This window comes from Myxine glutinosa, unplaced genomic scaffold (genome assembly GCF_964187855.1).
Source record: "Myxine glutinosa unplaced genomic scaffold, kmMyxGlut1.1 SCAFFOLD_664, whole genome shotgun sequence".
NCBI classification, from domain to species: domain Eukaryota; kingdom Metazoa; phylum Chordata; class Myxini; order Myxiniformes; family Myxinidae; genus Myxine; species Myxine glutinosa.
In genome coordinates this window covers 139131-152048 of record NW_027616759.1, presented here as the reverse complement: position 1 = coordinate 152048, position 12918 = coordinate 139131, and the positions used below count along the sequence as shown (strand labels likewise).

The 12918-nt window shown below is 40.3% G+C and overlaps 1 pseudogene; it reads right to left on the bottom strand.

The window, feature by feature from the left end:
* LOC137417273 (spectrin beta chain, non-erythrocytic 1-like) overlaps positions 1-12206 on the bottom strand; it is a 54152-nt pseudogene extending 41946 nt beyond the window's left edge.
* Between the last annotated feature and the right edge of the window lie 712 nt (positions 12207-12918).

Sequence of the window (12918 nt, the reverse complement as noted above, 5' to 3'; positions counted from 1 at the left end):
GAGAGACAGACAGACAGACAGAGAGAGATAGACAGAGAGAGACAGAAAGTGAGAGAGAGACAGACAGAGAGAGATAGACAGAGAGAGACAAACAGACAGAGAGACAGAGAGAGAGAGACAGAAAGAAAGAGAGAGAGACATAGAGACAGACAGAGATAAAGAAGATATTCAGACAGATAGAGAGAGACAGACAGACAGACAGAGAGAGATAGACAGAGAGAGACAGAAAGTGAGAGAGCGACAGACAGAGAGAGATAGACAGAGAGAGACAAACAGACAGAGAGACAGAGAGAGAGAGACAGAAAGAAAGAGAGAGAGACATAGAGACAGACAGAGATAAAGATGATATTCGGACAGATAGAGAGAGACAGACAGACAGACAGAGAGAGATAGACAGAGAGAGACAGAAAGTGAGAGAGAGACAGACAGAGAGAGATAGACAGAGAGAGACAAACAGACAGAGAGACAGAGAGAGAGAGACAGAAAGAAAGAGAGAGAGACATAGAGACAGACAGAGATAAAGATGATATTCAGACAGATAGAGATAGACAGAGAGACAGACAGAGAGACATAGACAGAGAGAGACAGAAAGTGAGAGAGAGACATAGACAGACAGAAAGAGAGACAGACAGAGAGAACCACAGACAGAGAGAGACAGACAGACAGACAGAGAGAGATAGACAGAGAGAGACAGAAAGTGAGAGAGAGACAGACAGAGAGAGATAGACAGAGAGAGACAAACAGACAGAGAGACAGAGAGAGAGAGACAGAAAGAAAGAGAGAGAGACATAGAGACAGACAGAGATAAAGATGATATTCAGACAGATAGAGAGAGACAGACAGACAGACAGAGAGAGATAGACAGAGAGAGACAGAAAGTGAGAGAGAGACAGACAGAGAGAGATAGACAGAGAGAGATAGACAGAGAGAGACAAACAGACAGAGAGACAGAGAGAGAGAGACAGAAAGAAAGAGAGAGAGACATAGAGACAGACAGAGATAAAGATGATATTCAGACAGAGAGAGATAGACAGAGAGAGACAGAGAGAGAGACATAGACAGACAGAAAGAGAGACAGACAGAGAGAACCACAGACAGAGAGAGACAGACAGACAGACAGAGAGAGATAGACAGAGAGAGACAGAAAGTGAGAGAGAGACAGACAGAGAGAGATAGACAGAGAGAGACAAACAGACAGAGAGACAGAGAGAGAGAGACAGAAAGAAAGAGAGAGAGACATAGAGACAGACAGAGATAAAGATGATATTCAGACAGAGAGAGATAGACAGAGAGAGACAGAGAGAGAGACATAGTCAGACAGAAAGAGAGACAGACAGAGAGAACCACAGACAGAGAGAGAGATAGACAGACAGAGAGAGACAGACAGAGAGAGAGACAGACAGAGAGAGACAGACAGAGAGAGACAGACAGAGAGAGACAGACAGAGAGAGAGAGAGACAGACAGAAAGAGAGAGATAGACAGAGAGAGAGACAGAGAGAGAGAGAGACAGACAGAGAGAGACATAGACAGACAGAAAGAGAGACAGAGAGAGAGAGATAGACAGACAGAGAGAGAACATTTTTGGGAACGTTTTGGGAACATTCAAATGTTGGGTTTTGCTGACGTTTCCACAACGTTGTTTCAACGTTTTTCACATTACTTTCCTGCAACATTGAAATAATGTTGTTGTAAAACGTTTCCACAATGTCGCTACAATGTTTCACTTTCGTTGTTGCAACGTTTTGCTCCAACGTTTTGGGAACATTCAAATGTTGGGTTTTGCTGACGTTTCCACAACGTCGCTACAACGTTTCACTTTCGTTGTTGCAACGTTTTGCTCCAACGTTTTGGGAACATTCAAATGTTGGGTTTTGCTGACGTTTCCACAATGTCGCTACAACGTTTCACTTTCGTTGTTGCAACGTTTTGCTCCAACGTTTTGGGAACATTCAAATGTTGGGTTTTGCTGACGTTTCCACAACGTCGCTACAACGTTTCACTTTCGTTGTTGCAACGTTTTGCTCCAACGTTTTGGGGACACTCAAATGTTAAGTAAATCGGATAAGAATTCACGAGTTATTTAATTATTAGCGATTAATGAAGTACTTATTTAATTAATTATATTTCTTATTACATTACAGTAATTACATTACAGTAATTACCTGAGGTAATTACAGTAATTACAGTTCCGGTAATTACAGTAATTACAGTAATCATTACAGTAATTGCAGTAATCTTATTACAGTAATTACATTACATTAACTCAGGCACCTTTTGAGTAAGGAAGCTGATATTTGGACATGACACTGACCAAGTGATGTGGCTATCAAGGAAAATTTTGATTTATTGATTAATCATTTAATAAATTAACTCGTTGATTTATAAATGACTTATTTAATTAAAATTCCTCAGAGATACATCTTCGGATGAAATACTTGCAGATTGGTTATGCTATGAGCCAATTGATTAAGGAAAATATTTTGTGATGGCCATATTGGCAATTTCGTGGCCATATTCGTGGCAACTCAGTTAGTGCCACTGCACCTTTAAAATGCATCCCTGCGTTCATTTTTCGATCGATTGAGTTGAAATTTTGAACAATCGGATCTGGACTGTCGTTGTTAACGACTCTAGCACGCACCCGTCCAATCAGGATGGAGCGGTATGGTCCCCGGATCATCACTGCCCGCAGTTTTAATTAGTTTTACTTTTCTCTTGGTCATATAATTTTGAAGACATGCATGTCATGATATAGGAAATGTTTGTTCTGTTGAACGGAATAAATGTTGTTTATTTGTGTGGGTGTGTATTTTTGTGTATTTTGGATATATTTTCACGACTAATTCCAGTTAACATCCTGCAAAATTTGCACATTTTCTGGCCGAGTCGAAATTGCGTTGAGTTCCTATGGCATGCGCCATTAAAAGCGCTGTGTAATGGTTGAGCTCCCTTTATTTCGTTTTGGTCATGCGGATGAGCAGACAAAGTGACGAATGCTGTGGCTGGAGCAGTAGAAGCAATGTTTTTTTAATTGAAATGATCTAATTTAATTCAACGTGGTAGGTGGGCAACACCACAAAGCATACCTCTTTTAAGGTGTGTACAAACCCATGAACATTTCAGCAATCAATACGATGCTGAAATGATGTAATTTAATTAAACGTGGTAGGTGGGCAACACCACAAAGCATACCTCTTTTAAGGTGTGTACAAACCCATGAACATTTCAGCAATCAATACGATGCTGAAATGATGTAATTTAATTAAACGTGGTAGGTGGGCAACACCACAAAGCATACCTCTTTTAAGGTGTGTTTAAACCCATGAACATTTCAGCAATCAATACGATGCTGAAATGATGTAATTTAATTAAACGTGGTAGGTGGGCAACACCACAAAGCATACCTCTTTTAAGGTGTGTTTAAACCCATGAACATTTCAGCAATCACACGATGCTGAAATGATGTAATTTAATTAAACGTGGTAGGTGGGGCAACACCACAAAGCATACCTCTTTTAAGGTGTGTTTAAACCCATGAACATTTCAGCAATCAATACGATGCTGAAATGGTGTAATTTAATGAGTAATTTAATGAGTAATTTAATGAGTAATTTAATGAATAATTTAATGTGTAATTTAATTGTGCAATATGGTCGACCTTGGGTTTGTTTGGGTTTTGTTGTTTATTTTTGTGGGTGTGTATTTTTGTGTATTTTGGATATATTTTCACGACTAATTCCAGTTAACATCCTGCAAAATTTGCTCGTTTTCTGGCCGAGTCGAAATTGCATTGAGTTCCTATGGCATGCGCCATTAAAAGCGCTGTGTAATGGTTGAGCTCCCTTTATTTCGTTTTGGTCACGCGGATGAGCAGACAAAATGACGAATGCTGCGGCTGGAGCAGTGGAAGCGATTTTAATTGTTCAATGATTATTCGATATTGTTATGACTTATTGTCAATAGGTATACTAAGTGGCCATGAGGTAGCCTGGTGCTATGTACAGTTTTATTATATTGTTGATTATACCACATAGCTGTGGTGATAAAGGAAATGTTCGTTTTAAATAGATGATGGTGATAGGACCATGACTATAAAATCATGATGATTATTATGAATGATATCATAGGGTTCAAATGCAGAATGATTGCAGGAACTTGGGAAAGAACTTTCAAGACCTATGGGATAAATTGGGTGTTACAAGCGATGGAGTTTCAAAATTTAGCATGATTGAAGGAATTTTACAGTCTTATTTCAGGAGTTTTATGAAATTTATATTGCCAAGAGATTTGGGTACTATTAAAAGAAAAAAATGATGAGATATTTTTCCCAAAGAACTTTAATATCTGCCATCCATTTTGGCGGTCTCACGAATGAAGGATGAGTTGCCTTTAGTGGTTGCAAATAAAATTTGTGGAGACCAGGCAAAATGGGGAAATATGTCAGATATGACCCTAGGACAGAACGGTGATTCATCAATTGACATGAGGTATGAACCAGAGGTGACGACCGATGCGCTTCGATCTCAGTCAATGGATGGACCTGTCCTGACATCATTGGGGAAAGGGCTTATGCAAGGAGTCATCCAAAAGGATTAATTTGATTTATTGATGAATATTGATAAATTAATTGAAATTGAATAATTGAATTGAACTGAATAAATTTAATTGAATAAATTTAACTGAATAAATTGAACTGAATAAATTGAATTGAATATATTGAGCGTTTGATTGATGAAAATGCGGTCTCAAGAAAGAAGCTTTGATATCTTTGTGAGATATTATCAACAGAAGACAACCTTGGAAAATTGAGCAAGGTGGTGAGTTTATATATAGATATATGTGCGGTTACCATTGTGTGATTTCCCCTTCAACAGAGCGGACACCTGAGGATTCACCCATTTCATACTGACCCTCTGGCTCATCTGCAAATACTGATCTGTGAGATTGGATTGTGCAAAAGCCACAGGTGAGAGAGATTCTCTGGAAATCACCATTTGAACAGGTGGAGAGATCCTTCCTGGAGGTACGAGTGAAGCTTTAGAGGAACAAACTACAACACATCCAACGCTACTTTGATAAAAGGCAAAATGGGAAATGGAGCCTGCAAGAATACACAAGGACAACCAGAGATTCCACAAAAAGGTACTTGTACACATCATATGTATGACCGTTATGGTGCCGAAGCTATAAGGCAGGTCGAGAATTGGTATTTGTGGAGAAAGGGACATAATGAGGAGTTTCCAAGAGATGGTACATTTGAGCGAAGTCGATTGGAAAGATTGGAACAAAGATTGAAAGCCAGGAAGAGACAGAATCTAACGGTAGACTGGCTCGCATTCCATCTTTGGGATGGTGAATCCAGGCAACGGGAACAGCAAGAACGGATAACGGATCTAGAACTTAAAATAAAAAGGATACAGGATACAGTGGAGGAGACAAATGCACAACTGCCCTCGAAATTAGGAATGAAAGTGACAGTTGTCCCATCTGATTTCCAGTTGTCTCCCCAAAAAGGATGGTACAGAGAATTTTTTCGTGTTTCAGAAGATAACGAGAGATTGCAGTGGCAACTCAGGGATGTAGAGATGCAGCCCAGCAATACAAGTGCACAGGTGCACAGACCAGGCAACGACAGAAACCGGTGTTTCAAGTGTGGACGGATGGGACATTGGAAAAGAGGATGTCCGTATACCAAAAGGAAGACAAGTTCATAGGGTAAACCAAGATCAAGGGTACCAGTGCTGACCGATACCTCAGACAATGATTAGGCCTTCATTGCGACAAATCCCAAATGACGATTGGCCTCAACAAATTAGACTACTGGACAAACATGAATAACTGTCGATGATTCTTGGGTCTGAAAAGTTTTCGGAGCAAGAATTATTCATTTTTCTTTTGCTTGTAAGCAAATTGATAATTAATTGATCAAATGCCGAAATTGGATCTTTTATGTTGGGCACAAAATTTTAAATTTACAAAGTTTGGAACAATTGCTTTGCAATTTTTTTGGCAAACCAAGTGACAAGTCACATCATGATCAGGTGGGAATTTCGGACTATTGTTCCACACGATTGATAGGTCAGTGGTCGACTGACATACAAATGGGTGGGTAGTCAAATTTGGATAAATTATTGTGGGAACTGAAAGGGTAATGTCAATGTGACGTCATAGGGGTTTTCTAAGAATAAACTTTTTGGTCCATTTGTGTATTAGCGCTTATAAAATTGAAGGACAAATTTTGAGAAATTGAAATAAAGTTGACACCCATCCGGATCTGTAAATAAGGGTTCCAACGCAAACAAATACGCATAATGCATGTGTGTGTGGGTATTTTGTGTGTCAGTGTTTTTGTTTTTGTGTATCAATCTTACAAGATTGTTGACACCGACAGTGTGCCTTGTCTGAAAAATAGATAGTTCCATGGGGATGGGATCGCATATCGAGAGAATTCATAAAATAAAAAAAATAGAAATATAATTTGATTATGAAAATTATCACTTTTGTCAAGGGAGATGGAGAATAAAGATTTGATTTGCTGAGTTATGAGCAGCTATTCATTAATAGTAAAAAATTGGAAGTAATCTTGGGATTCCATTGTGATAGAATTTATATGAGAATCAAAGCTATTTATGGATATGAGCTTCATTAAAAAATGCGGGAGTACAAAATTAGCCAAATTTTGGAGAGGTCTTACACTGAATTCCCAGAGTACTCCGCTCACGGATTTTATATATATATAAACTTGAATTTTATCAGAATATAAATTGGGCTGTATGTATGGATGTGTATAAGGCATAGATGATATGGGAAAATAGTAAAGGAAATTTTGCTGGTTTGAACTATTGTGAGTTTTGAGTTCTGGAGTTCAAACAAAGTCACTGGTTAACAGATGAGAATGGATAGTAAATAAATTCTTCGATGCTGGGTAAATTAACTACGATATTACTAAGACTTATGAGAGCTATTGCTCTTCCTTACACCAGTGTGAAATTATTGGGAAAAAAAAAATATATATATATATATTAGATTCAACATAATGAATCTATAAATGAATGTCAGATGGATAATATCCTCAATTTGTACTAATTATTTGATTGTGGGTAAAGGAATTAATTTATCATAGTGGATTGTTAACAGCAGCCTGAAAATGTCCTGAGAGTGCATCCATGAAATCGGAAATCCCAGATTTGTTTTTACAAACATTTTGGTAGAGGTCTTGTGTGGACGAGCACTTCCTTGGTAGATAAAAAACGGTACTGCATGCTGGCAGCCACTTTGCGGCCAGTTAGGCCAAACAAATTGAGAGGAAATTGTAGTTAAATACGTAAGTTACACATGGCTATTTGTAAAAAGGAAATTTGTTGAGATCGGAAACATTTTTCGAAGGTTTATTAAAGTGTTATAATATGACATGTGGCAAGGCAAACTATTGGATGGGAAAATTAGATCTGGCTATTAAATAAATTTATTGACCCCTTGAAGTTAATTCTTCGAATCATTGTTTCACTGGCATTTTTTGTTCAAATTGGAAATAGTTTGGTAGGGCTTTGGTTAAAACCTTTGGTTGCGGTATCTTGGAACGAAATGATAAACCATAGGAGATTGATAAGAATAGGAAAAAATATGGACCCAAAATAGAAAGTTGGATTCATGCCCCTCATTGCAAACAAGCACATGGGGCTAAGGTGGACGATCCCACAGAAAATGAGGCTGCACCTAGCAGCCCAGCAGAACATTCAGTGGCAGATAAATGATAGTCGTGATTTACAGTCATTTGAATTACATTTTAACACCCCTTGCATTGATAAACATTACATTTTCAACATGTGATATTCCTACTTGGGATAGTGACATTTATTTGCCTACATGACATACAATTACCTGCTGATATTAATACAACATGAGTGAAAAATGTATCACAACTACACTCATGATCAGGGGATTGAGTTCAACCCCGTGAGATAGGGGGATCAGGGTAAGACAAATAATCTGATTTATGTTACATATTAAGGGATTTTCTTTATTTACCTTTTAGGAAGCTTGTTAGTTTGGTATATAATGTTGAATGTCATCGACATATAATTATGTCATAGGTATGAATATATACAAGGAGTAGCAGACTTGTTTGTTGGTTTAGTAGTTATTTTGGCAATTGTTTTAGTGGTGGCTTGCTTGAAAGCCTTAGTGATGGTGTGTCTGAATAAGGCAACCAACAACACGATGATAACGCATGAAGTGACAAATGAGGAAAGAAATGTGGAACCAGAAAAGGAAGACTTTTATGGCGACATAAATACTGAGATTAAAAGATTAAATCAAGTGATGTTGCAAATGAATACAGTAGAATTAAGATAATGGCATAACGACAATGTTACGAGTTGTGTCAATTACAATATCAGTGAACTCATATCACCACGAGTGACACACTGTTAGAAAAAAAAAAAAAAAAAGGGAAAAGAAAAAGTGGAGAGGAATTATGGTAATAATACATTATGCTTAATTTGTTGGTTTGGGAAAATTGTTATTGGGAATTAGATATTCCCGTTTGTGATTGTAATCATATACAATTTATTTTCTTAGAGTAGTGCTAAAATACCTGCATGAGTTAATTTTTGAACTATATTAACCTGAAAGCAATTGTTGATGCTATTCTTAGTTTAGTAGTCAAATACATACCTGATTGAATATTATTTGTGTGACGCATATAAATGAATATAACTTTTTTGTGTTAAGGAAAAACAACAAATTGTTGAATGTGAAACTGTCGGAAGATACACATGATTATGCTGATTTCATGGTAAGATGTACCCTATCTGAGTCAGTGTGTGTGGAAAGCAGATTCAGATGTGACTGAGCATAAGGATAAGACGAGATCACATTTGAAGGGGGTGCTAACGGAATTGGGAAGAAGTTCGAGAAAGAAAATTTGTGGCTAAAAAAATGAAGTTAAACGTGGCATACACCCTCTTTCTCAAAGAATGATGAAGACATTCTCCCGTGTAACTTGGAGATGGATGCTTACCTTCACCAAGGAAATTTATGTGACCATTTGCCTGGATCACACTGCAACATATTGTTGTGGATATGAGAATGTTTTTTTTTTTATTGTTGTGGTAAAATGTTGTTGTAAAAGGTTGTTGTAAAATATCACCCCTCCTCCCTCCGTTTGTGGTTGTATAAAGGTCAAAAGGGCGTTCCCGTAGTTAGTCCATAAAACATACATGCAGGACACGATATATCTTTTTTGACAGTTATATCCTTATTATGTGTATTAGTGTAAGGCTGTGTCTTCCATTAATTGAAATACTCCATTGCACCAGTGAAAGAGATAGATTCCCTTCATTCCCACTCCCAACACTTCCATTCCCCCCTTTCCGTCAATTGCAATTCGAATTGCCAACTGCATGTTGGGCGGTTTTCCCTTCATCCGCCATTGACCACGAGGCAGGTTTGGGGGAAGGAAGGCGGGTCCCCACCTCGTCAGAGAGGGGAGGAGTGATCCAGCCCCACTCGACCAACCCTGAACAAGGGGTTTGGCTTGAGAGGGCGGGGAGAGAACGTTTGGGGGAGGTTCGCAAAGGTTGAGGGGCGGGGCCTATATAACCCACGGCGAGATGCGTTTTTACAGAGGGGAGATGCACTTTGAGTTGAGACAAGGAGGGACGAAACAGAGCTGGGTCATCAGAGCAAGAGCGCGTGAGGAGGAGAGAACCCGTCACGCCAGACCCCCCCACCAGCGCATCGGCTCCACCAAGCAGCTCCGACCCGTGATCCCGCGCACACGACAGGCCCGGGGGCATCAGCGGCCGTCGAGGTCCAGCCCGACGTCCCGTGCGGGATCAAGCTCCAGCCAGCTCCGTGCCGTCCCCCCCACTCCAGCCACACACCTCCTTGCAGCAATCCACTCTGCAATTCCCCGCGTGAGTCAGTGTCTTTGTTTGTTCTGTCCTGGGAATAAGTTAAGTCTGTATAACTATAAGCTAGTATTTGCACTGTGTCACCTGCGTCTTATGTGTTGTAAATAAGCCTTGATTGCTCCATTTTGCTTGTGTAAATAATAAATCCCATTACTTGTCTGTACGTCTTCTCGTTTTATTCCTTTTTTCCTCTTTGCATTCGTCGCCTTTGTCTTTTCCCTATTGACTAGCTGTGGTGCGACCCGGCCAACGTTTGGGTGGAATCGGGTGAGTCGGGGATCCTGTTAGGTCGCGGTTAAATACCAAACCGCTCGGTAACTAACATCCTAAACCGCGATCTGTAACAATATGAAAGAAAGGCGATCACTTACTCTTGTTCGAAGGCTTGGAACATTCATCACATCAGAAGTTGCAGGACAACGACACCTTACCTGCAACCTCTGTGAAATGCGGGGACATATGTTATTACTTCACCAACTTCCGGGGAGCCAGCATGGAGCTGCAAACCAATGGCTGTGCCTTTTCACAACAGCTGTGCACGATTCTGCGGGCCACTCCTGGTATGGACCATGGATGAACTGAACACCATGGTCCCAACATCATTGTGGATGCATCCGGCATCCCTGTTCCACATCTTGCTGGCCAATCAACGTCACACCAATACTTGCTGCCCACTCACAATGAGGGAGGAGGCAAGTCGACTACAACTGGGTGAAGGCCTTGTTCAGGAATTACTATGGTTTACAGCAAAAAGTGGCAAGAATGCTACATGGAGAGCAGGGTCAGTCTATGACCCCGCAATGTTACCACAACAGCGAAATCCTACACGAAGTAGTGCAGGCGCTATGAAGACATTAGGAGAAAATGTTTCATACCTGGATTCAAACATAAGTGATCAGCCCTTCCTTTCAAACAAAGTCAACATTTGTGTGGAGGCAAACGTTTTTGCCAGATGGTGCAGATGCTTTACAAAACTTGAAAATGAAGTGAAATTGTTGTATCTTGGTGATGGTGAAGTGTTGTTTTGAAAAGATATTTGTGATGCAAATGCAATAGATTGAACAATATGGAAGGAGTCAATGACCAACGAAATGTTTTGTGATTCTTGCAGGATGACGGTGTATGCCTAAGGGAATTTGATTACCAAAGTTATGGTTTGAATACGTGTATTGATATTTACTTGTAGATATTGATTATTTACTTATACTTATAATGATGTTTACTTGCAGTGATTGATTATTTACTTATACTTGTATTGATGTTTACTTGCAGTGATTGATTGTTTACTTATATTGATGTTTAGATTAATGGTTAATATAAACAAAAACAAAAAGATGAGGGAATTGTGGAAATGTAACGAAGCAGATAGACGATTTCGTAAATGAATGTCAGGAATGTGCACGAACATGGTAATCTCTTGTCCACCTGGTCACAGCCCCAGGCTGGAGCACCCCCCTATTGTTTGGTAAATGGAACTCGCAGCAGGAGGGGAGCGAGCTGGTGCCAGTGAGGCGACCGAGTAACATTGCTGCGGAGAAGGGATTACGATTTCAGCGCACAGAGGATTAACTGAAGTTTGCCCATATAAACAGAAGAGACATCGAGTCAAAGGGCACTCATCCTCAGAAGCCCTGCCCGACGGAATGAACGCGTACCAGGAGTACGGCGCTGCAGCCACGAAAGAGGGACTATGCGGATAGAGTTACCTGGTCCATTGAGTTAAACGGTATTATTTGGTATTGGAATGAAGTGAACTACCAGTTAATAAAATTGTGATCTTTCGTAAACCTGTGACATCATTGGAGTCTTGAGTCTCACACCACTTCCTCGACAATACCACAGATGCTTGGGAGGGGAGGGGGAAGCACAGACAGAGAAGAGGGCGCAAGACCATAAAGGAGGCGGTAGAAAATAGAAACCACCGAAATGTCTGCGATGGCAAAGTGATAAGCCCATTGACTCAGCTTCAGCATCAGAGATTCCAATGATCTTGAAGGCCATGGTTTCCGCAGCATCAAGCTGAGCAAGATGTGAGGCAGGGGGGGGACCCAGAGGGGAGAGCAGTAATCCAAGCTCCAGATGAAAGCCTTGTAGGTGGACAAGAATTCAGGTGTGCCAAGGAAGGACTTTGTATGATGGAGGATGTCCAGTTCGAGGCTGGCTTTGGAGGCCCAATTTAAATTGTGGTTTGCCCAAAAAGGATCATAGCTGATAGTGAGACCCATGACTTTAAATGACTGACCCTCCTCAAGAAGGTTGTTAAGAAAGTAGATAGGAGCGAACCGCATACCGTGGTTGTGACCCTGTGGTTGTGAACCCTGTGGTTGTGAAGCTGAATATGTGTGAGAGATGGGGAGGACCTCAGGCTCGTGTATTGCTGAACAATGCAAGGCCTTTGAATGCAATTATCCCAACAAGTCTGCCATTGCCAAACATGGTCTCAAGGCAGGGCACACACCCCTGTGGGATAGGGTTAGCATTTTGGGTTCAACCCAGAGAACAGGACCAGAAGACGGATTCTGGAGGCTAAGCACGCAGAAGAAACAGTCACATTCATCATGCAGGAGGTGGTGGACTTGTCGTTAGCGTTTGGACCACTCTTGCACAAACTAACCAGGGACTCCCTGAATTTGATTGGGGATTCCACATAACACATAACCCAGCTTTTCTATCAGGACAATCTTTACCCCCAGGCTTCCCCTCCCTGTCACAGTGCAAACTTATTTATTACATTAATCTTACGCACACGGATAATCCCGAATTGTGTTTGATTTTAATGAAAGTGACCGATTATTCTCTGATCTTATCAGAACATTTGGGTTGCAATCCAATGGGGCTACATGATTGTTTTGTTTGATCCTTAAATGTGTGAATGTTTTTTTTTTTGGATTTGGCAAGGTCAGAATTCTTGGGCGACATGATACACGCGTTGATTGGCTGTCCGGTTTTGCCCACCCCCACTTTTGGGTATATAGGTGGATTTGAGATAATTTTTATCAC